We start from the raw sequence: 21085 nt of genomic DNA on the forward strand, positions 1-21085 counted from the left end.
TGCGTACTACGATGTGCATGTCCACCATTCCGCTTTTCAACGTATTTTTTTTTTTACAGAACCTTTAAAATATACATATACGAAAATTTCCTGCATTTAAATATTAAATTGTCGTCTGCAAATACCCCGCGACCTAACCATGACAAGAAAGATGGATGGATGCTTTAAAGATACGTCAAACGTTTATAAATACATCCAGACAGCTGGCAGCATGGGGGCTCAGTGGCTAGCTATGTCGCCGCATACATTTCTCTGTGTTTGCATGCGGGTTTTCTCCCGCATTCCAAGGACATGCAGTTGGATTAATAGGTGACTCAAATTGCCCGTAGTATGCGCGCCCTGCGACGCACATTCGCTACATGGACTGACGTGCCGTACAGGCTGCACCCCGCCCTGTGCCCCCTAGGACAGGCTACTGACCCCCCCGACGCTAACCTGTATAATGCAGATAGAAACGGATGGATCTTGGCATTTGAATCTTCAAACATTAACAGATCATTCGTATTATGGGAGATTGAAACAACGTCGAAATAGTGCCACCTAGAGGTGCTGAAACAAATTTGAAGGTACATTTTAAGTGTGCATATTATGCATTATGAAGAAAGTTCCAGTGTACTTTGGCATACTTTTCAGGTAATTGTGCCGTTCCCTATTGCTTTGGGAGCATTGAAATTGCTGCTACCACCCTTCATGGGTTAAGCAAAATTATATTACTGAAGCTATAAACAAATATTTTCCCTCGTGATTCAATTTGCTTGTGCTGGCTAACTTACACGCTCCGCATTCTTGACGCAAAACGGAAATATGCAACACTTACAAAGAACTATAGCGATGCCATGTTTAGAGCTTGTCATAATTTATCTACTTGCTTAAAATGCCTGTATTTCTATTTTGGTGATGTAGCGAAGAGAACATGTAGGCCATACTTAATACGAACACCTTCATTAATTCATTGTATACTTCCAGCTATTCACAGACCAAACAAAACATAAAAAATTAAGAACACAGGCTATACGTTTAATGGACGATCTTAATAAACCTCAATTATTTGTGTGTGCGTGTGTGTGACCAAATGTCCCCCAGAATGTAATAAAAACCTTTTTTTTGTTACATTGTGGGGACCAGTTTTTCAGTCCCCACAAAGACCTGTGAATGCAATCAAAAATCTCCTATTTGGTTTGGTTACTTATGGTTCAGGTTATATGGGATTAGAGTTTTCCCCATAAAAATGAATGGAGAGTCCCCACAAAGATATAATTACAAACCTGTGTGTGTGTGTGTGTGTGTGTGTGAGAGAGAGAGAGAGAGAGAGAGAGACCAATATTTTTACACAATGTTACAAAATCATTAAGGTTGGATTGTTGTAATAATTACATATTTGTCAATCACTTAATAGTTATACATTTGACTACGCAAGACCCGATCGCTTACAAGCACCAATAGAAAAAAATAAATGTGAAACCTAAATCATTTTAGATCACACTGTATGAAATATTGATTAACACCTCCCCCCCCCCCCCCCCCCCCCCACACACACACACACAGTGTGCAGATAATATCTATGTCATATAGTGTAGTTCTTCCAGCTGTTGAGAGTATTGTTGACGACATTGAGAGCTCACACTTAGGCCACCAAACGGTCCACTAATGTGCTTGCACGATTTATTGTTTTAATTAGCTCCTCAGTGCCGTGTTATAAATTGTTTCAGTTCCACCAACAAACGGGAAGTCAGCGGTGTGACCGCTGCCTCCGCAGGCGCTCACACGCCTAAGGTAAGGCATAGTCAGTGTAGCCAGATTTAAATGAAGACTATGGAAATATATAGATTACTGAACTATATTAATGCGAAATGGCGCCTCACTGTCGCCTCACCCCTGTGGGACTTGGGTCTCTGTGTCGTCGTGGGGCTTCCTCCTAGTGCTCCAGCTTCCCCCCAAACTCCAAAAACATGCTGAGGCTAATTGGAGTTACCAAATTGCCCGTAGGTGTGAAGTGTGAGTGTGCCCTCTGATGGGTTGGCACCCTGTCCTGGGTTGTTCCCTGCCTTGTGCCCTCTGATGGGTTGGCACCCTGTCCTGGGTTGTTCCCTGCCTTGTGCCCTCTGATGGGTTGGCACCCTGCCCTGGGTTGTTCCCTGCCTTGTGCCCTCTGATGGGTTGGCACCCTGCCCTGGGTTGTTCCCTGCCTTGTGCCTTTAGCCTCTGGACCCCCCGCAACCCAGAACAGGATGAGTGATTTCAGAAAATGGACGGATGGGCAGCATTAATCCCCTACACCATAGCTTACGGTTTATTTGGCACATATTTATGCAAAGTAATTATATCTCTGTGTATTCAGCAGCAAGAGTGTTAATCAATATATGTGGTCATCAATACAAAAACATAATTTTGTGCAGTAAATATTTTGCACCATTGCTACAATGACATAGAAAAATGCCATATAGTCATTATATATTTGATAACATACTTTAAGTGCCATTTGTATATAATTGTAAATTGTCTAAATATAGTTAGTTTTATGCAGAGGTGGACAGTTCAGATCCAGTAAGTTAAAATCCAGACCAAGGTTTTGTTTCAACCATCCAGATGAGTACTCTATGACTGTGACCCTTTATGCTCAACTGGTTGGTAGAAACAAAATCTTGGTCTGGATTTTTACTTTCTGGTGTTACGTAAAAAATTGGGCTTTCTACTTACTCTTAAGATGTTAATAAAAGGCATCATTGAGAAAAGCCACAATTTCTTTCTAAAAATTAGTATGAAAATAGTTTTTCCATTTTATTAAGTGTAATATCTACACTTCTGGGCCAAGCTGCCATGCAAAGACAGAGAGATAGACTCCCGTAACCTGAAGTGACAACCTATATACTTTGTTGAAGCCATTATGCTGTGGCCTAGGGCAGGACACCTGTTTCTCGGAATGCTGGAATTAGGTTATTTATACCGGAGTATTAAAGTAATACTTCAAGCTAGCTCGCAATAGCAGAATTCAGTTCTTCTTTTTTTCTTTTTGAGTATGTGGAGAAGAGAAAAAATGTGCATTGTGACTGTCTGGGTTCTGGCATCTCTGTTTCTGTGAAATGCATGTGAGATAAATAGAGAAAGGGGGAGAAATGACAGATGCACTTCATGCCTGAGTGGCACATTAGTGCCCCTGTACAAGCAATATCCTAACTTACTGTATATACCTGAATATATAAGGCCGAATACCTGAAGTCGAGTCAGTGTCTATTTATGATGCACATTTAAAAACAGCCCCAGCTCATAAAAGTGCTGTACAATTTGACAAAATCAAAAACATATTAAATTGGAAAAATAAAAGTCATAACATGGCACCATAAAATAAAAACAATGAAAAAATCTAATGCAGAAGTGGATTAAATAGAAGCAAAAAACAAATATAAAAAGTAAATGCATAAATATTGATATATAAATTAATTATATAAATTATGGCTTTATGTTAAGTGTGATTACCTACAGTCTGAGGGAGTCTCCCATGCTGGTATGATGTATTGGTGGGACTGCTGCTGTGTTCTCCTGCTGAAAGCACTGGTAGGGCCTTCAGAACTGTTGCTGATTACAGAGACTGATACCTGGGGCTTTTCTCCGCGGAGGAAGCTGTCTCAAATGGAGCATGGTCTGCACTGGTCACAACGTGCAAAATGCAGCAGCTGCTTGCAGGCTGCGAGATGTTCCAGAGTTACACCTACGGCGAGCATCATATGAAAAAGGCAGACTTTAACCGGAAATACTGATAGCATCTGTTATGCATTATCTACTTTGCGATGCACTGGTGTAATCAAAGTGCTGTGTTCCAGTGCATTCAGATTCTGTTCAGATCCTGCAGTTTGTGATCGGTATCAGAATCTGCATCAGAATCAACTTATTTTCAAGTATGTTTACAGATGAGATGTACAGGTGAGATGCTCTCAGGCCCGTAACAACACAGGGGGGGGGGGGCTGCTTGCTCCAGCGGCTTGTTAATCGGCTCCCCCTCAGGAGATGCCGCACCAGGCATCATCCCACACCCTATCTCACACCCCGTCCCCATCCCACACCCTATCTCACACCCCGTCCCCATCCCATACCCTATCTCACACCCCATCCCCATCCCACACCCTATCTCACACCCCGTCCCCATCCCACACCCTATCTCACACCCCGTCCCCATCCCACACCCTATCTCACACCCCGTCCCCATCCCACACCCTATCTCACACCCCGTCCCCATCCCACACCCTATCTCACACCCTATCCCCATCCCATACCCTATCTCACACCCTATCCCCATCCCACACCCTATCTCACACCCCGTCCCCATCCCACACCCTATCCCCATCCCACACCTCATCCCATACCCCATCCCATCCCCATCCCACACCCTATTTACAGTGCCTATGAATTACCATGTGTCATTTGCAGGGATCCTATTCTTGACCTTTTTTTCTAAGAACAAGTTCTTTCATTCAGAGAAATCCAGTAGATATGATCGAAGTCGATAGATTTTTATATTTGTGTAATTTGTGTATAAATTTTGCTGATATTAAATGTGTAATACTTTCATAATTGTTTTATATATTGATGTTTCATTTGTGTGGAATAATTCATTAGCATGGTCAAAGGTTACTTAGTGAGATTCTGAGACATTTCCATGGGAGTAATTCAACGTTTGAACTCCAGGCGGCAGTGTTTGCTTATGAGCCAGCTGCTGTGACTGGGAGGTGGTCAGTAGCTCAGTGGACTTGGTTGTTCCGGAGGACCTTTTATATATTCCTGTGTATGAGAGGCTCGACATCATAAGCCACCCCCTGCACACATCTGTATAGCACAACAGGAAATGAACACTGTATTGTTCTTATGGGAAATCGTTGTGCTGAATCTGATCATGTGACTTCTGCTGTTCTGTGGCCATCAAGGGACAAGTATTGCATTGTGGGTCTTTAGGCATTAAGGAACAATATATGTTTCCTATTTGCCTTGGGAAACAAATAAAATGTCTGCACCAGTTTATTTTCTCCCCTCTCCAGTAGCACCTCTGGTAAATGTCTTTGAAACACAATCCACCTCTTTCCATTTTCTTACATCGGGATTCTTAGTTTGGGATTTTATCCCCTGCAAAACTCTCTGTGGTGCATTTCCTCTTTCCTCACAGGTTCATGTGATTTTCTATGAACGTGAGCAGGACTTTATTATTGATATAAATCAGGTTCACATTGGGCCACTAACAGTGAAACCTCAGTTTCATATGTTTACTAAGACTTTGTAAATCATACTGACAGAACAATGAAAAATCCTGCATTATTTATTATAAAAATTAATATTATAACAATTATGTTGGAGTAACATTTTTCTATAGATAATTGTCAATAATTGGACATCTGTACAATATAAAATCTCAGAATATTTGAGCTATTTTGAATTTAATTAATGTTGTGTTTTATTAAAAGCACAGTACCTTAATACAGCACCAATATTTCCATTTTTTTTCTTTTAATATTCCCACGTCTGTGGTGGATTTTGATGGGTGAAATGTCTTCCACAGCGAGGTCCAGAAAGTTACACTGAAAAAGTCACCATTTGCCACTGCTTTCTTTTTCAGTTGCTCAAGCTTGGAACTATTTGCCTCGTCGTTTGTTAAATAAATTGCTTATTGATCTGTGACCAGTAGGACAGAAATAAATAAATTCATTAACAAACAAGAGTGCACTAATTCTGTTTGCAGGTACCATTACCATTATACAATTATTCGATTTCATGCTTAACACTTGTGATTTCTCAGATGTTAATGACAAGGGCCAGAAAAATATGTCCATGTAACCTTAGCTTCCATTCAAATGAAACTTGAACTAACCTTCCAGTGGTGAAAGTTATTATTTGCTACTAACTATGCGTAATATCACCTCTCTGGGCAACATCCGTAGGGCTCAATGTATTATTGTGTTAGTAAATATTTGCTTTAAATCTATTGTGAGTGCATTCGGTTTACAAATCACCCAGGAAGCCAGCAGAGTCGCTCTCCTTTCCTGCGGATTTGAGTGCTGTGACAAAAGTGCTTTTTGATTATATGCAGGAACAACAAGGCAATTACATTTTTATAACTATAACCACAATTTCATACCACAGGTACTCAATAATGTAAAAACTGACCATAAAAGAGAAGAATAACAATTAGAAAATTACAGATAGTTTATGATACTCTGCAAAATTATGTTTTGGATGGTTGAATGTGAAATGCACATTACAGAAATGAGTGAAGAAATTGTGGTGTAATTGAAAATTTTCACAGAATTCTCCATAAGTTAAAATAATGAACTCTTGGAACAGGATCATCCAACTCATAAACCTTTATTTATAGCAACTTATTGGCCAATTTATCAAATTAACAACTTGCTACAAACAAGATTTATATCTAATGTAAACCACATTTATTACATTTGCTTAAAGTATTTAGCTAAGCACATTTTTCATCCAGAAAATGTTGCATAAATTATGCTTCATGGTAAAATGCTCAAGATTAACAATGTATAGTCTGTTTTTGTTTTGATAATTTAAAGATGCAGTAAAATAGGTATTAGAAAGAGAACGTTTTATATCCTAATGTCATATTTCCCTAATGTATAGAAATAAAGACAATAAATATCACCCATAAAGGGGACATTATCTCTGATGTTGCAAAGTCACAATAATGACCCCGATATCTTTTCCGTTGAAACAGGCCCAATTATGGATGCCAGGCCTTTCAAAAGTTGTACTTAACAAAATGAGATCAAGGTACATTCAGATGTCCCTGTGTTTTCATCTGTAATTAACCATAGATTGATTTTTGTTTGATTTAAAACAGGATGTACCTCTCTGAACTGAACTGATACTGCACTAAGCATTCGAATCCAGTATAACCCTTACAGCTTTTCAGAACCGGGGGGGGGGGGGGGCACTCTTAGCTATTTAGTATGAAAAATATGTGCTATAATCCTTCAATATGGCTTTGATTAATACTGGAGGGTCACGTAAAAAAGATAAATATGGATGTTGCATTATTTTGAAAAGGCATATATACCTATCATGCAAACAAATATTTCAGTCAAGACAGCCTTTCCATATATATTCTTAAAACACTCAAAGGTGTTATCACTGCTTTGGGGCCCAGGAACTAATGCTCTCTTTATTATTTGAATAATTAATAAATATGCATACAAACACTTAAAATGGGCAATACACCTTTGTGCACCTTGGAACAACTCGACGAGTACATTTAAATATTTATTAGCTCATTTAAAACATAGCTGAAAACATCACTCACAAGCTGGAGTTATAGTGATAGGTAATTAAATTCAAGGCCTTTTCAGTGGAGCTGGATTCTACAATGTGGTCACACTATAGTAAACTAGTTTATAATTAGCTGCAATGGCAGAATAAGTTTCCGAGGCCCTTCCAGGCTATGCTAGTGTTACCTGAAACAAATTTCATTTTGTCTGTGGGCAGAACCCAGAACTTCTGCAGAAATCAAGCCTCCACTACAACGGGTGTTTCAATTTGGATTTAACACAATTACAGATACACAATCAATGCAGTTTTCTTGTAGAAAAACACCAGTTGTGTATTTTTGAAGGAGAAATGCTCACACTCCTATGTTTTTGAACAGTGCTGGATGTGCTTTAAAATTCAAATAAAAGTTTAATTTATCATACACGGTATATGACTTGCACTCCGTGACATAAAACACAACAGTGGGATACAAATGTAGCAGGTTTAGACAGGGTTAGGTAAACTAATGTAAACAAATAAAAAAAGGTTCTTGTGAAGTCAGTGAGGAACGCACGTGTTGTAAAGAAAATAAACACCACTGGAATCTGTAATGGTAATTCATCCACAGGCATTCACCTGAGAGAGGGGAAAAAGTCGTTCAGCTCAGAAAAGGACATGAGACATTCGGGAAGTTTAATGTGATCGAATAAATATTTAATTCTTGTTTGCTTGTGGGTAGTCTTCAGAACAAATTAATCTCCTGAGGGAACGGGCAGATTGGCAAAGAAACGTAACAGCCTTTCACGTGCTCTTGATAGAAATCTTTAAATATCCCCATGTAGCCTCTTATTCTATATAAAAATCTTTATGTATATTATGTGTAAGAACCTCATTCATTTTACGTTAGTACAATGGCTACCACAAGGCTCACCTAATGAACCTGCAGCTTTATATAAACTGCTTTTGTGATCCATTGCACCTTTACATGCAGAAACAAATTGCTAGTTTAACAGTCGATCTGAATTTTCTATAAATACACTGGTACTGGTGTCTACTGTCGCTTCCTCTTTCAGCGTCTACTCTCAGAGCCCTTTGCTTTGTTACTTAGGTTAGCAATAAAAACAGTTTGACTGTCTCAGGGTCAGAAAAAACAGATGTTTATTCTCCTGAAGTCTTCCTAATGCACAGAGGAGCCCTTGTGAGATATATTTACAGAGCAGTTCAACACACAATCAGGAGGTGTTTGCCTTCAAGTGAGAAAAAAAAAAATGTTTTCAGCAGTATTCTGTGGCACTGGATAAAAGTACTGATTGATTATAGCCAGAAAGAACAATTTGCACTAATTTCATCATGGTTGAAAAATGGTGAGATGTTCTACACACCACGGACAGTGTTGCTTTCGTGAAGTCGTCAGGAAAAATTAATGCAATTAACTTGCCCTTAGGTGCAAAGCCGACTCCTGCATGTGACATTGCAATTCTTTTATCTGCAGGGAGAGGAAAAATAAAAAATAATTTTATTTCTGTGTTGCCTTCCCCCCTCGATGAGGCATTTTCCTTCAGCAGATGTGTAACCTTTGTTTTGATTACCCAGCAATGCACTGGGCATGGTAACAGTGGTCAGTTTTGCTTAAAAGCACAATGACCATACCACCAAAGTGAAATTAATGTGGCTCAGTGAAGTATTTAGGCAGACCAGACCGGCATGTTCTGTAGATGCCTTTAAACAAAGTTCCATTTAGCTAAGGAAGGCGGTATCTGCTATCAGCCTGACATGAGAATGAGCTGGAACAAATGCTTCATGCAAACCCTGTTCTGCACCAGTTTCCCTGCACTTACAATCAAAATAACAATCAGAACTCACTTTATTGCCAGTATGTATGAACATACTAGAATTGTCTGTGGTCCAGTGCCGAACAAGAAGTACATAACAGTATTCCAAAACATACAGGGAAACACTATACAAAACACTTTGTGTAAAAATAGGAAAACAAATAGGAATGCAAACATTTCCAGAAGACCATTATACAGAAGGCAAAGTGCAAGACATCTTAAGATAATAAAAAGTAACATAGTGCAAGAAACGTAAATTAACTAGTACAAGACCAAAAAAAAATGGTAGTCCATTATGGTACAGGTCGAAATGATATTGCACATATATGATGTCAGTCGAGGGGAGGGGGCGAATTGTCCCGGGGTGATGGGACTGCACCTGATCATGAGACAATGACTGTTCATCATCATACATCCTTCCATACTGTTAAACCACCTTTTTGTTTCTTTGCTTAAGCAAATAAGCTGCAGATGCAGTCGTACACAGGCATCTCTCCGGTCGGCTCGTTGACGGGGTGTCGGAGTACATGGGATGGAGACGTCACATTGATTAATAACTCTGCACAATTACAGCACTCAGTTTCCTCAACCTTTGAGCCATTTCATAAACATAGTGCGACAGAAAGGCTGTTATTTTAGCTCCTGACAGACAGACGTCGCCTCTGTGTCGACATCAACCTGAGACTTGACCTGATTCTGTATTTTTCTGATGGATACACACACACCCAAAGTGACGATCGTCTCCATAATTTTACATAACGTTGAATGAAGTTTCTTTGGCAGAACAGAATGGCACGTTTTGTATAACCTTTATATAGACTGACTTTTTAGTACTCCGAGAAATGGAATTTAAATACCCTTGGTATTGTACAGCTAACACTGTTCGTTAACTTTCTCAGCCTAAGATTAGCTTTTTTTAAGGAAATATCTTGATTTTTTAAATTAGACTCCAAATAGAAAGGTATAATTACACTCTAGGAGACATAATATATAGGCCACAATTTAACTGTGGGGTTTAAGTTTCATTAGTGTTTAATTACAGTGGTTGCAAACTATTATCCTTTGTCAAGTATTACTAAAGGACTCCATTAACCATTATCAATCAGCACTGGCCAATCAGGAAACGGCGTGTAGATATGCACAGCAGAGGAATACTGATCAAGGAGCATGGAAAGCGGGCTTCAGTTTTGCAGTGACACATGGGGATTTACTATAGCGAAAGCACTGTAAACGTGTGAGATATCGGATAACAGCCACCCCCATATCTGGAATAATTCTCCTGTGACAGTGGCATCGTTTACACTATAAACTATGAGGTACTTTGTGAAAGATGTTACAATTGCACACTTGTCAAATGGGATTTAGCGGAACTGACTTCGTGTAAGTGGATGGGACCCAAATAAATGGTAAATTGGTTCCTGTCCCTGTGTATGGGTATGTGTGTGTGTCTATAGATCACAATAAGAAAGACAGAAGCGAGTTATAGAAAAAGTACCACCCTAAAAATAGTATAAATTAATTGGCAAATCAGTAGAGTGGATCTGCCTTATATGTAATTAGTTTTTGGATTATTGCTGAGGTAAAACTATTTTTTCTAACTAATTTTTCACAAGGAGCAGTAGTTGAAAAGGTAATCAAACCTTTATTTTAATGATGCTGATAGGCCATTAAGCATTAAAGGAATGTCACAGTATCGAACCTACTCATAATTCTGGAAACTCTCTGCTGATTTTGTAGGGCTACCAGCATAATTATAATTTTAAGCCGACTGATGACGATGCCATAGGAGAGAGTTTGACAGAGTCCTTATAAATTGAATGGCTGTAAAATTCAGCATCTTCTGTGAACAAACATGGACCAGAGCCAGCATGCTAACCCTTGCCTTTGTCTACAAGGCTGTTTTGGACAAGATGATGTTTGTTGACTGCGGTCTACAGCAGTTATAAGTCTTTAAGATCCATGAAGGTGGCAAGTCCCTGCGTCCGTAGGGCTGATGTCAGTAGCGTCTGGACCAGGGCAGATGAGGAGATCTCTGTAGACGGATAAAGGGCAGGAGATGAATCCTGTCAGTTGCGTCAGAAGGGAGGTCTTGACTTGGCTGTGGAAGATTGCTAGAATGAACATGGTTGAGGATGACGTGGTTGAGGATCACATTGTCACCACCATGAAGCCCAGGCCTTCCACTTAGCGCTGCGTGAGTACTGTCCGAGGACGTAGTCAGGGTGGGTGGGGGGGGGGGCATAGATCCCATGCCTGGGGGCCATAGATCCCATGACGTTGACACGCAAGCACACCCCCTGTCAGCAGTGCAGTGAAGTGGCATGTAGCTGGCTTTATTGATATGGTATATGCCCAGTTGTGATGGCATAGACCTTTCAGCACTGCCCCCTTGAGGCATGGGCTGGTATGGAGGCTAATCGGGGAACAAGGCCCTTCTGTAGCTAGCAAGATGATGAGGGAGAATGGACATTTGTATGGTGGGAGTGAGATGTGCTGATTCAACATGTTACTACGGGGATCACCAGTTTATGCACACTTATCACAATCATGCATTGTCCACAAATTCCCTCCATGTTCTGTACATATTGATCCATTGTGTTAACCAGTTTATAGTGCCCCATGGCTACAATGGCCATTGTATGATATCATTTACACACTCTAAGCACTGACACTTAAGATGTCCACCAACTAATTTTGCATTCTGGAAAGTATTTTCTTTCAAATGTTCTTATAGGCTTACATAATAATAATAATACTAATAATAATAATAACACATCATCCATCCATTTTCCAACCTGCTCATCCTACTGTGTTGTGGGGGGTCCGGAGCCTATCCTGGAAGCAATGGGCACGAGGCAGGGAACAACCCTGGATGGGGGGCCAGCCCATCACAGGGCACACTCACACACCATTCACTCACACATGCACACCTACGGGCAATTTAGCAACGCCAATTAGCCTCAGCATGTCTTTGGACTGTGGGGGGAAGCCGGAGTACCTGGAGGAAACCCCACGACGACACGGGGAGAACATGCAAACTCCACACACATGCGACCCAGGTGGAGACTCAAACCCAGGTCCCAGAGGTGTGAGGCAACAGTGCTAACCACTGCACCACCATGTCGCCCCAATAATAATAATAATAATAATAATAATAATAATAATAATAATAATAATAATAATAATAATAATAATAATAATAATAATAATACATATTATTATTATTGTTATTATTTTGCATCTAACCAACTAATTTTGGAATTTTTGAAAATTCTGGAAAGTATTTTCTTTCAAATGTTCTTACAGGAATAATAATAATAATAATAATAATAATAATAATAATAATAATAATAATAATAATAATAATAAAGCTTCACACTACGTGCTGCTTGTGAACTAAGGACTGCCACAGTTTGTTCCCATTGAAAATGCATCACTCGATGCCACATTTTCTTAAAGTCATTATACATTTGAGAATGAAATCAAGCACTGATTTAAAAAACTGAATATCACACCTGGAGATATTTGAAGCAGAACAATAAGAATTGTAGTGTTATTATAATGAAAGATGCTGCTTCTATTTAAGTTGAACATAAGTGATTAGAATCAGATTCTTGCCCTTAAAATGCACTGTGAAAAAAATATATTCAGTGATAATTACAATCAATTGCATAGTGTAATTTCACAACTGAATCAAACATACAGTAATTGTGTCTAGAAGGCTGTAGTGAACACAGTGAGTGTTTTGAAAACAATGTAGCCAATCAGTAAAATCTATTGATAAATGGCATTCCTACATATTTATTGTTACACAGTAAAGTGCAACCAGGCATTTAACCACAGATCTTAAACATGGGGGCATCCTGATGTATGCCTAGGGTCTAACGGTCCAAACTGTTGTGAACTATATGTTTATATGTCAGTATAGTTATTAATCTTTGAATGAACTCAAATTCATTCTCTCAGCTTCCAAGAGCTATAACAAGCATGTGTACACCATCACAGTAAAGCAACAATCTAAAAGTGAGTTCACTAATTGAGTATTTTAGGAGTGGAATTCTACATACACCCAGATCACCCCTCAGAAGTGAGTCTGAGACCCCTTTACTTAGAATGTAATGAGCTCTAGTTTTGATATGACAATGCCCAAGTTTACCTACAGAGGGCACCATTAACCATAGGTGAGATTTATTATTGTTATGGAAGCGTATGGTTATATTCTCTGTATATGGGCTGCATTTCCTCCCTTTTCAAATACCTTGCTGGCCATTGCATTGAATGAGATTTTTAAAGTTCCTGCAAATTTACAAATGTATTGCACAAATCCCTTTTGTACTGTATTAGACACATGGTGTGCAGGTTTGTGGGAACTTTCCCAAGTCAGAATGGCAGAGTGTGCATATCACATCGTACAAGCTAATACTGCCCCTCCTTTGCCTGTGGATTCTCCTATTCACCCCAACCCAAATAAACTTGCTTTCCATGTTATCACTTCTATCGATCTCATGTTTGTTGGTGCCCGCAGTTGCAGACTGGGATCTTGGCTGAATGATACTTCCTCATTGAAATGTTAACACTGCGGAGCCTAATTTGGCAGATTCGCTGCTGCATTAACAGCAGTGGGGCTGGCAGACGGCTGACAAGAGCTCTGCTTTAATCAGTCAACCAATGGCAGGATGCGGCGGCAGCCCAGAATGAAAGAGAGGAAGACAGGGAAGCATTTATGTGCCACATTACCAGGATCGGTACACATCCCTCAGGCTGAGAGTCTTCTGTCAATGGAAGTGCCCGTTCTTCGCCTGGGTGCTGATACTAATCAGGTAAAAGTCTTCTACTGTTGTGGTGCTCAGGCATGTGCTTTGTGTGCCAGTTATGTTATCCTAACCCTTAATGTGCTGGGTGATGTGCTTCAGCGTGCCTGCATTGTGTAGGGCTTCTGCGTGTGTGTGTGTGTGTGTGTGTGTGGGTCTTCATGCTCACCTTCAACTTCCAATGCACTGACTGCATTTGGGTGTTTCCAGTTTCACATTCCGCTGGATCTCCAGAAGATTCCGGAACTTAATTTGTCAAGGCCCTGCCAAAGAATGGGGGTAGTAGTGAGCTTTATTTAAAAAGTGCATTTCACTGTTCATAACACCCGTGCTGGGATGATCCTGCAGGGTCGGAAGATGGGCGAATGAACGAGACATCAGTCAGACGCATACTTATACACATACAAAAAACATCCGTCCATCTTTTATCTTTCATAATGATTTACCCAATGCAGGGTCCCAGTGAGTCTGGAGCCGGTCCCAGAAGGCAAAGGCAGGGCACGTCCTGGATGGGATGCTTACAGAGCCAGGAAAAAACGTTGTAATGAATTCTTTAGCTTCTGCATAGTCTGTCTTACTCTCCTACACGACTGACACGTCTATACAGATGAGAGCACAGCTTGGGGTCAGAATATGAGGTCAGCCATTCATGCAGTAGCCCTGGAGCAGTTCTCATGGTTAAAGGCTTTGCTTAAGGGTCCAACAGCGATATGAGCACTCTGCGGGCTGTTGGATTCAAACTAGCAACCTCCCGGTCAAAGATATAGAGAACTAATCTACAGGGACACACCATTAAACTGAACTAGTGACCCGAGGATTTCCATCCTAAAGCTTCTGCAGTCCAAACTTTTGAATGGGGGGGGGGATACTCATCTATAGCCAGAGATCAGGCGATCAGTACACTCAACTGCTTTCAGTTTCATTGTATGATGAAATTAAACATAGAGCCACTGAAAAATAATATGTTAGTTATTGTAATTAGAATATGGAAGTCTAGTTAAAAGTTCCTGAAGTTGTTCCTTGAGAATGAACATAGCAGTGCTTGGATACAATTCTGTGCATGGATACAATACTATTATAATTTTAAAATTTGTAACTTTGGGTTGAGCATTGGTGGAGGGGGGGTTGTGGTCTCCACCCATTCACGGGGGTCCACGGGGTTGTATTGGCTGGTTTTGATTATTGGGGGGCTTACAAGCCCCCCATCTCCCTTCAGTTTACTCTCACGTGTTAACGTACTGTATTCATTTGGATTTACAGTTATGATTTTCAGAAATTGACTTCAGAAAGTCTCTGTCACTACACAACAAAATGTCGCTCTAACTGCAAAGACCACCTCAGCATGTTCAGTATAGGCATGTGTCTCAGTCTCTGACCAGCAAAAAGTTAATGATCATTTCACGCAGGCTGTAGTTCTGATATCCGATATCTGCAGTATGTGTGTGTGTGTGTGTGGGGGGGGGGGGGGGGGGGGGGGCTTGCATTGCTACCTGTCTCCTTAACACTGTTGTGTCTGTCTGAGTACAAGAGGCTGGGTTTAGAGACCACCCTGCTCCAATTATTGCATATGTTGCATTCAGAATCTCCTACAGCGAATATACTACAGTAAGACAAAAAACTGACACAGCACGCAGTGTTGATGGGTGAAGGACGAGGGCTCTATGACCTGGGGTGCCTGTGTGACCTTCGTCGTGTGCCCTTACAGCGAGCCCCCCTGCGTGTCACACTGATGAGGGCAGGGTCATGCCTTCTGCGCTGCCCCTGGTTCAGGGTTCGTCATAAGTCACGTGCCACCTGCACCGGCATATTAAATTAACCCCCCCAGATGAAGAATTAGGTGAAGTGATGGGACTTCTTTTCTCCCTTATCAAAAAAATGGATATTGTGATGAAATCAGATGAAACACCCGATGCAGGACACACCTCAGGTCATCTGGAAGCAAGTAGAGAGAAACGTTATAGGGGAGATTTTTTTGGGTCCCCTTTAGGTGCCAATATTAATCTGGTGGCGAAAAAGAACATTCAACCTAATCAACTTCCTTTTGTGTTGGTTGTGTGAGAGATGCCATTGTTTTGCCTCTGGAGGTTTCATTAGAGCCGCTGTCGAGGGCATCGCATTGACAAAGTTGAAAAATGATTTATCTGCGGCCATGTGCTGACACCCTCGTCTGTGCACTCTCCCACCACTGGAAAAAGGAGGGATCACATTTGTTTTTGGCTATTTGACATGCTCCAGAACGACTTGTCTAATGAGCTGAACCTCTTACGCCATATAGCTTCCACATTTCTTATGGTCATTAATTAGAGCTGTCAAAACTTTTTTTTTTCTTCCATAAAGTGGTTGAATTAAACACCATTAATTAAATATATATCAAACACATATACATTATGAATTTATTATTTTATATCAGAATTACTGTAGTGGTCATCATTTATGAAAGGTTATTTTTGTTATTTTTACATCAATACTTTCCTTTGTGTTTTATTAAATATGTATTCTAATTAAATTTTTAAAAATCAATGAAACAGGTATTTAATAAAATAGAATTTGTTTTCTTTCACATGCTGAATGAAAGGCAGTTTTTCTTTATTTGACACACTGAAAATTTTGAGAATCAGTTATTTCAAAAATGCCAAATCCACACCCAGTCAAGTAAAACTTTAATCTTCATGCTTTTGTGATTAAAAGTCTTTCTGTATAGTATTAAAACACTGAAAGAAATCAGTGGCAGACTGGCTTTGAGAGAAAAACGGAATGGCACTGCAAAAACGCACACACACACAGACACACACACACACATGCAGGTTTGTAATTATATCATTGTGGGGACCCTCTATTAATTTCTATGGGGAAAACTCGAATCCCAACATGACGACCTTAACCCCTACCCAGCCCTAACCTTTAACTTTTTGCATTTTTAGTTTTTTGATTGCATTCACAGATCTTTTTGTGGACATGAAAAATGGTCCCCATAACGTCAACATAACAGGTTTTTATTACATTGTGGGGGACATTTGGTCCCCACAATGTAATATAAACATAATCCATACACACGCGCACACACACATGATTATTGTGATACTTCATTGTATGCAGAAGAGCTGAAAGGAGAGATTTGTTTGCTGGGGAGCTCAGGCTCTTTGTTGCCATGGCGCACGGTTGCCGTGCGATGCCGTGTGGCCTAACACTGCATGTCACTGCTGATTTTGATGAATGGGCGTGAATCTGCCCCCTCGCTCACCGTGCCACAATTCACAACAAATGCACCTCCTGTCGAGCCTGTTGTACGATCATTTGAATAATTTGGAGTTAATCATTTGCGTGTCCCAGCCCCTGATAGGAGGGCGAGGCCTTGTGGGTGAGCACGGAGCTGAGACTTTAATCGGCTTGCCAACGAGGGGAGAGACAAATGGGCCCGATCCACAGAATCCAAATCTATGCCTCCGATACAAAACTCTAATTAATTTTGTGTAGTGTTTCAGAATTGATTGTAGTCATTTCTATTTTTAATTTTTCTTCTCTTTCTTGGGCAACCAACTCCTCCCCAATCTTTGTTAGTCATTAAAGACTGTGTGTGATTTCCACCATCGTGTCTCTGTGTCTACACACATGCAGGAACTATATCCTTTTTATTATCTGCCCCTACAACATGTGTGGTATGGAGTATATCACACCATCCGTCCCACAGTTACTGACGTCGGGCTTCTCCAGACAAAGTAAATACCCTTTAGAAGTAGCTGGACTAGAATCTGATATTAATTTACCTGCCGTACTTCCAAGCTTTTGTTCTTGGATATGGTTTGTGTCACTTAGAGAATATGGCACTTCGAAATTGAGCAGAATGAATGCGTATGATTACAGTATCGTCAAACACCACATGTATAACAATTTTCTGTTTTTAATTGTACATCCCCCAGGGGACCCTTTTTATATGTTTATTTATTTATTTTCGTTGCTAGTAAAAGGCAAGGAAAAAAGTAATTGTTTCGTTACAACCATTTTTTATATAATTGTTTGTTTAATAAACAGCAATAAAAACCAATCACCTGCATTTTGCTTGCTACATGCTCCCATTTTATTCTGATGCCTCTTCCTCCTGCTTTATATTAACAGAAGAGATATTGAGCATTTTGCTAATAAATATTTCAGCTTGCTTATGAAGGACTAACGCTGTCACATTAATATGGAATTATAATTCTTCCAGGATTCATTATAATTTCATGGCTGTAATGACAGCGAGGCAGTGGAACATTTGCAGGCCTTTCACAGGACATTTATCCGCTACATCTCCCTGAAGGACACCTGCTTTTTCATTTTTTTTTTGAGATGGAGTGTTCTCTTCTAATGGAAGCTCAGCCTCGAAGCTCAGCTGGGAGTCCAACGTCGACCGAAGAACAACATCTTAACCTCAGCATTCCTCGAACCTCACTCCTTCGGGATTTTTTGCTTTATTTTATCATGATACTGTGTGTGTGTGTATGGGTGTCTGTTTAGGGGGGAAGTTCATTCCATTTCTTATCACTTACTACACAGCAATTAGGAATTAACGCCACCGCCTCGATTGTCCTACTGCAAATAATTCTCCTAATTCCTAAGTATTGATCCTGGAGTAAGCATAACCAGGCATGTATACATGGGTGGGGCCACAGGGGCACCGGCCCCTGCTGAAAGCTGATTGGCCCGAGAGTGCCTCCTCCCCTGTCACTCACTGATTCAAAATATATCATTGGCTAACGATAAGGTTGCCTACTCGATATGAATTACGGCCCTTCTTATCCCCGACTATAAAAAAAATCCTAGAATCATCCCAGAGCATTACACACCAAATATCAACATTTTGAAACACTTTAAATTTCTAAGGATTCATTTTAAATAAGTGTGATCTCATTGAAGTGGACTTTGCCTGACTGACATTGTAATGATGTTATTGCGGCACGTCGACGGTGTCACCAAACACAAATGACGACACGGGCTTGTCGCTCAGCGTGCTCTTTTAACCCGCGGAAGGTCCACACACAGGGGCGGATTAAGGTGTACAGAGGCCCCTAGGCTACAGTAGTCTGTGGGCCCCCCAAACCCGCCCCCCTCCGCGCCAATGGGGGCCCCCTTGCAGGCTGGCACACGTGGGGCCCCTAGGCTTAAGCCATATCTAGCCTGTGTGTTAATCCGCCCCTGCCCACACACCGCAAACATCTTGTTTTGATTTAGCCAGTTGGCACAGTTTGCTGTTGTGTGATGAACGGCCATAACAAGTGAACAGAATGACAGAATCATGGGGCAGCCTGCTGCATCGGTCCAGCCTTTGAAAACTCACATGATTCTATGCAGCACACACACACACACATGCACATGTTGGGTAAACATATCTTTATGGGGACCGTTCATTCATTTCTGTTGGAAAAATGCTAACGCTAACTATGACAACCTTAACTCCTACCCAGCCCTAACCATAACCATAAGTAACCAAAAACAAGAGTTTTTGCATTTTTAGTTTTTTCACGAAACTGGTCCCCGTAAGGGAATAAAATGGGTATTTCTTCTTTAAAAAGTTACTGATATCTTGCTGGATGGCTAGATGAACACCACTTTGGTTCCCAAACCACTCCTCAGGCGCACCTCTATGCTAGAGGTCGAGAAAAGCATTGGTATATTGCATGGTGGCTGCAAATACTGGGCTGATTTTCTGAGGGGTTTAAGTTAATATACTTTGACAGACCTAAAATCATAGTTCCACACTAACATTAGTTAAAAATAATTTTCTTTGACTGCCTAAGACCTTTGCACAATACCTTATTTTTAAATGGACAAATGTAGTTTCCAAGAAGTTAGAAAGGTTCTCTGAAGATCCTGGTAAGAGTTTTTTTTTGTTCTGTTTTTCTTGATGCTCTCCAGAGGAGCCTGTGCGGAGCAGGGTGTGTGTATGTTGGTGTGTCAGGACACCATGCATTCCTATCACACACAATCCTTTCTACAAAACTTCTCCTGACAGCTCCCTGTCCGATTATATGAGCACTTTATGGGTATAAATATTTATGAAGCTCTGCTTTACTTGGGATGTTCCCTTTTCAGCGAGGTGCCTCTGATGAGAGGTTACTGTACTGTGTCATACAGTGGGTGGTGTTTCGGGGCGGTCTGTCTGGGGCAGAGCTTTGATAGCTGGTGTTTCGGGGTGGTCCGTACGGGGCAGAGCTTTGGTAGGTGGTGTTTCGGGGCGGTCCGTACGGGGCAGAGCTTTGGTAGGTGGTGTTTCGGGGCGGTCCGTACGGGGCAGAGCTTTGGTAGGTGGTGTTTCGGGGCGGTCCGTACGGGGCAGAGCTTTGGTAGCTGGTGTTTCGGGGCGGTCCGTACGGGGCAGAGCTTTGGTAGCTGGTGTTTCGGGGCGGTCCGTACGGGGCAGAGCTTTGGTAGCTGGTGTTTCGGGGCGGTCCGTACGGGGCAGAGCTTTGGTAGGTGGTGTTTCGGGGCGGTCCGTACGGGGCAGAGCTTTGGTAGCTGGTGTTTCGGGGCGGTCCGTACGGGGCAGAGCTTTGGTAGCTGGTGTTTCGGGCCGGTCCGTACGGGGCAGAGCTTTGATAGCTGGTGTTTCGGGGTGGTCCGTACGGGGCAGAGCTTTGGTAGGTGGTGTTTCGGGGCGGTCCGTACGGGGCAGAGCTTTGCTAGCTGGTGTTTCGGGGCGGTCCGTACGGGGCAGAGCTTTGGTAGGTGGTGTTTCGGGGCAGTCCGTACGGGGCAGAGCTTTGCTAGCTGGTGTTTCGGGGCGGTCCGTACGGGGCAGAGCTTTGGTAGGTGGTGTTTCGGGGCAGTCCGTACGGGGCAGAGCTTTGGTAGGTAGTGTTTCGGGGCGGTCCGTACGGGGCAGAGCTTTGCTAGCTGGTGTTTCGGGGCGGTCCGTACGGGGCAGAGCTCTGCTGGGTGGTGTGTCTGATTTCTTAGAATTACTTCTGCCTTGTAAGAATTCATGGGCAGTAGTCTGAGCGAGACAGACATATTTACAATATTTACAAAATAATTTTGGATTTATTTTCATGAGAATTGCAGGCTGTAGTTTTATAGGTTGATTTTTATTCCCTCATCTACAAATAAATGACATTCACCACTCTTTTGCCACCTATTTTTCAATAATTAAAAAATCCAGAAAATCAGATACCAAAAAGAAAACCAAGAACAGTTAAAGTCGTACTCTTGTAATTTAATGGA

The 21085-nt window shown here is 41.3% G+C and overlaps 1 long non-coding RNA gene across 1 annotated transcript in view; it reads right to left on the reverse strand.

The window, feature by feature from the left end:
- Positions 1 to 8386: 8386 nt before the first annotated feature.
- Positions 8387 to 21085, reverse strand: part of LOC111849656 (uncharacterized) — a 28266-nt gene continuing 15567 nt past the window's right edge. Inside the window, exons 2-3 of the long non-coding RNA XR_002839605.2 lie at positions 14058 to 14151; positions 8387 to 8731 (exon numbers count right to left, since the gene is read on the reverse strand). This is a non-coding gene — a long non-coding RNA (uncharacterized lncRNA). The remainder of the gene's footprint in view (positions 8732 to 14057; positions 14152 to 21085) is intronic.

This window comes from Paramormyrops kingsleyae, chromosome 13 (assembly GCF_048594095.1).
Source record: "Paramormyrops kingsleyae isolate MSU_618 chromosome 13, PKINGS_0.4, whole genome shotgun sequence".
Classification (NCBI taxonomy): domain Eukaryota; kingdom Metazoa; phylum Chordata; class Actinopteri; order Osteoglossiformes; family Mormyridae; genus Paramormyrops; species Paramormyrops kingsleyae.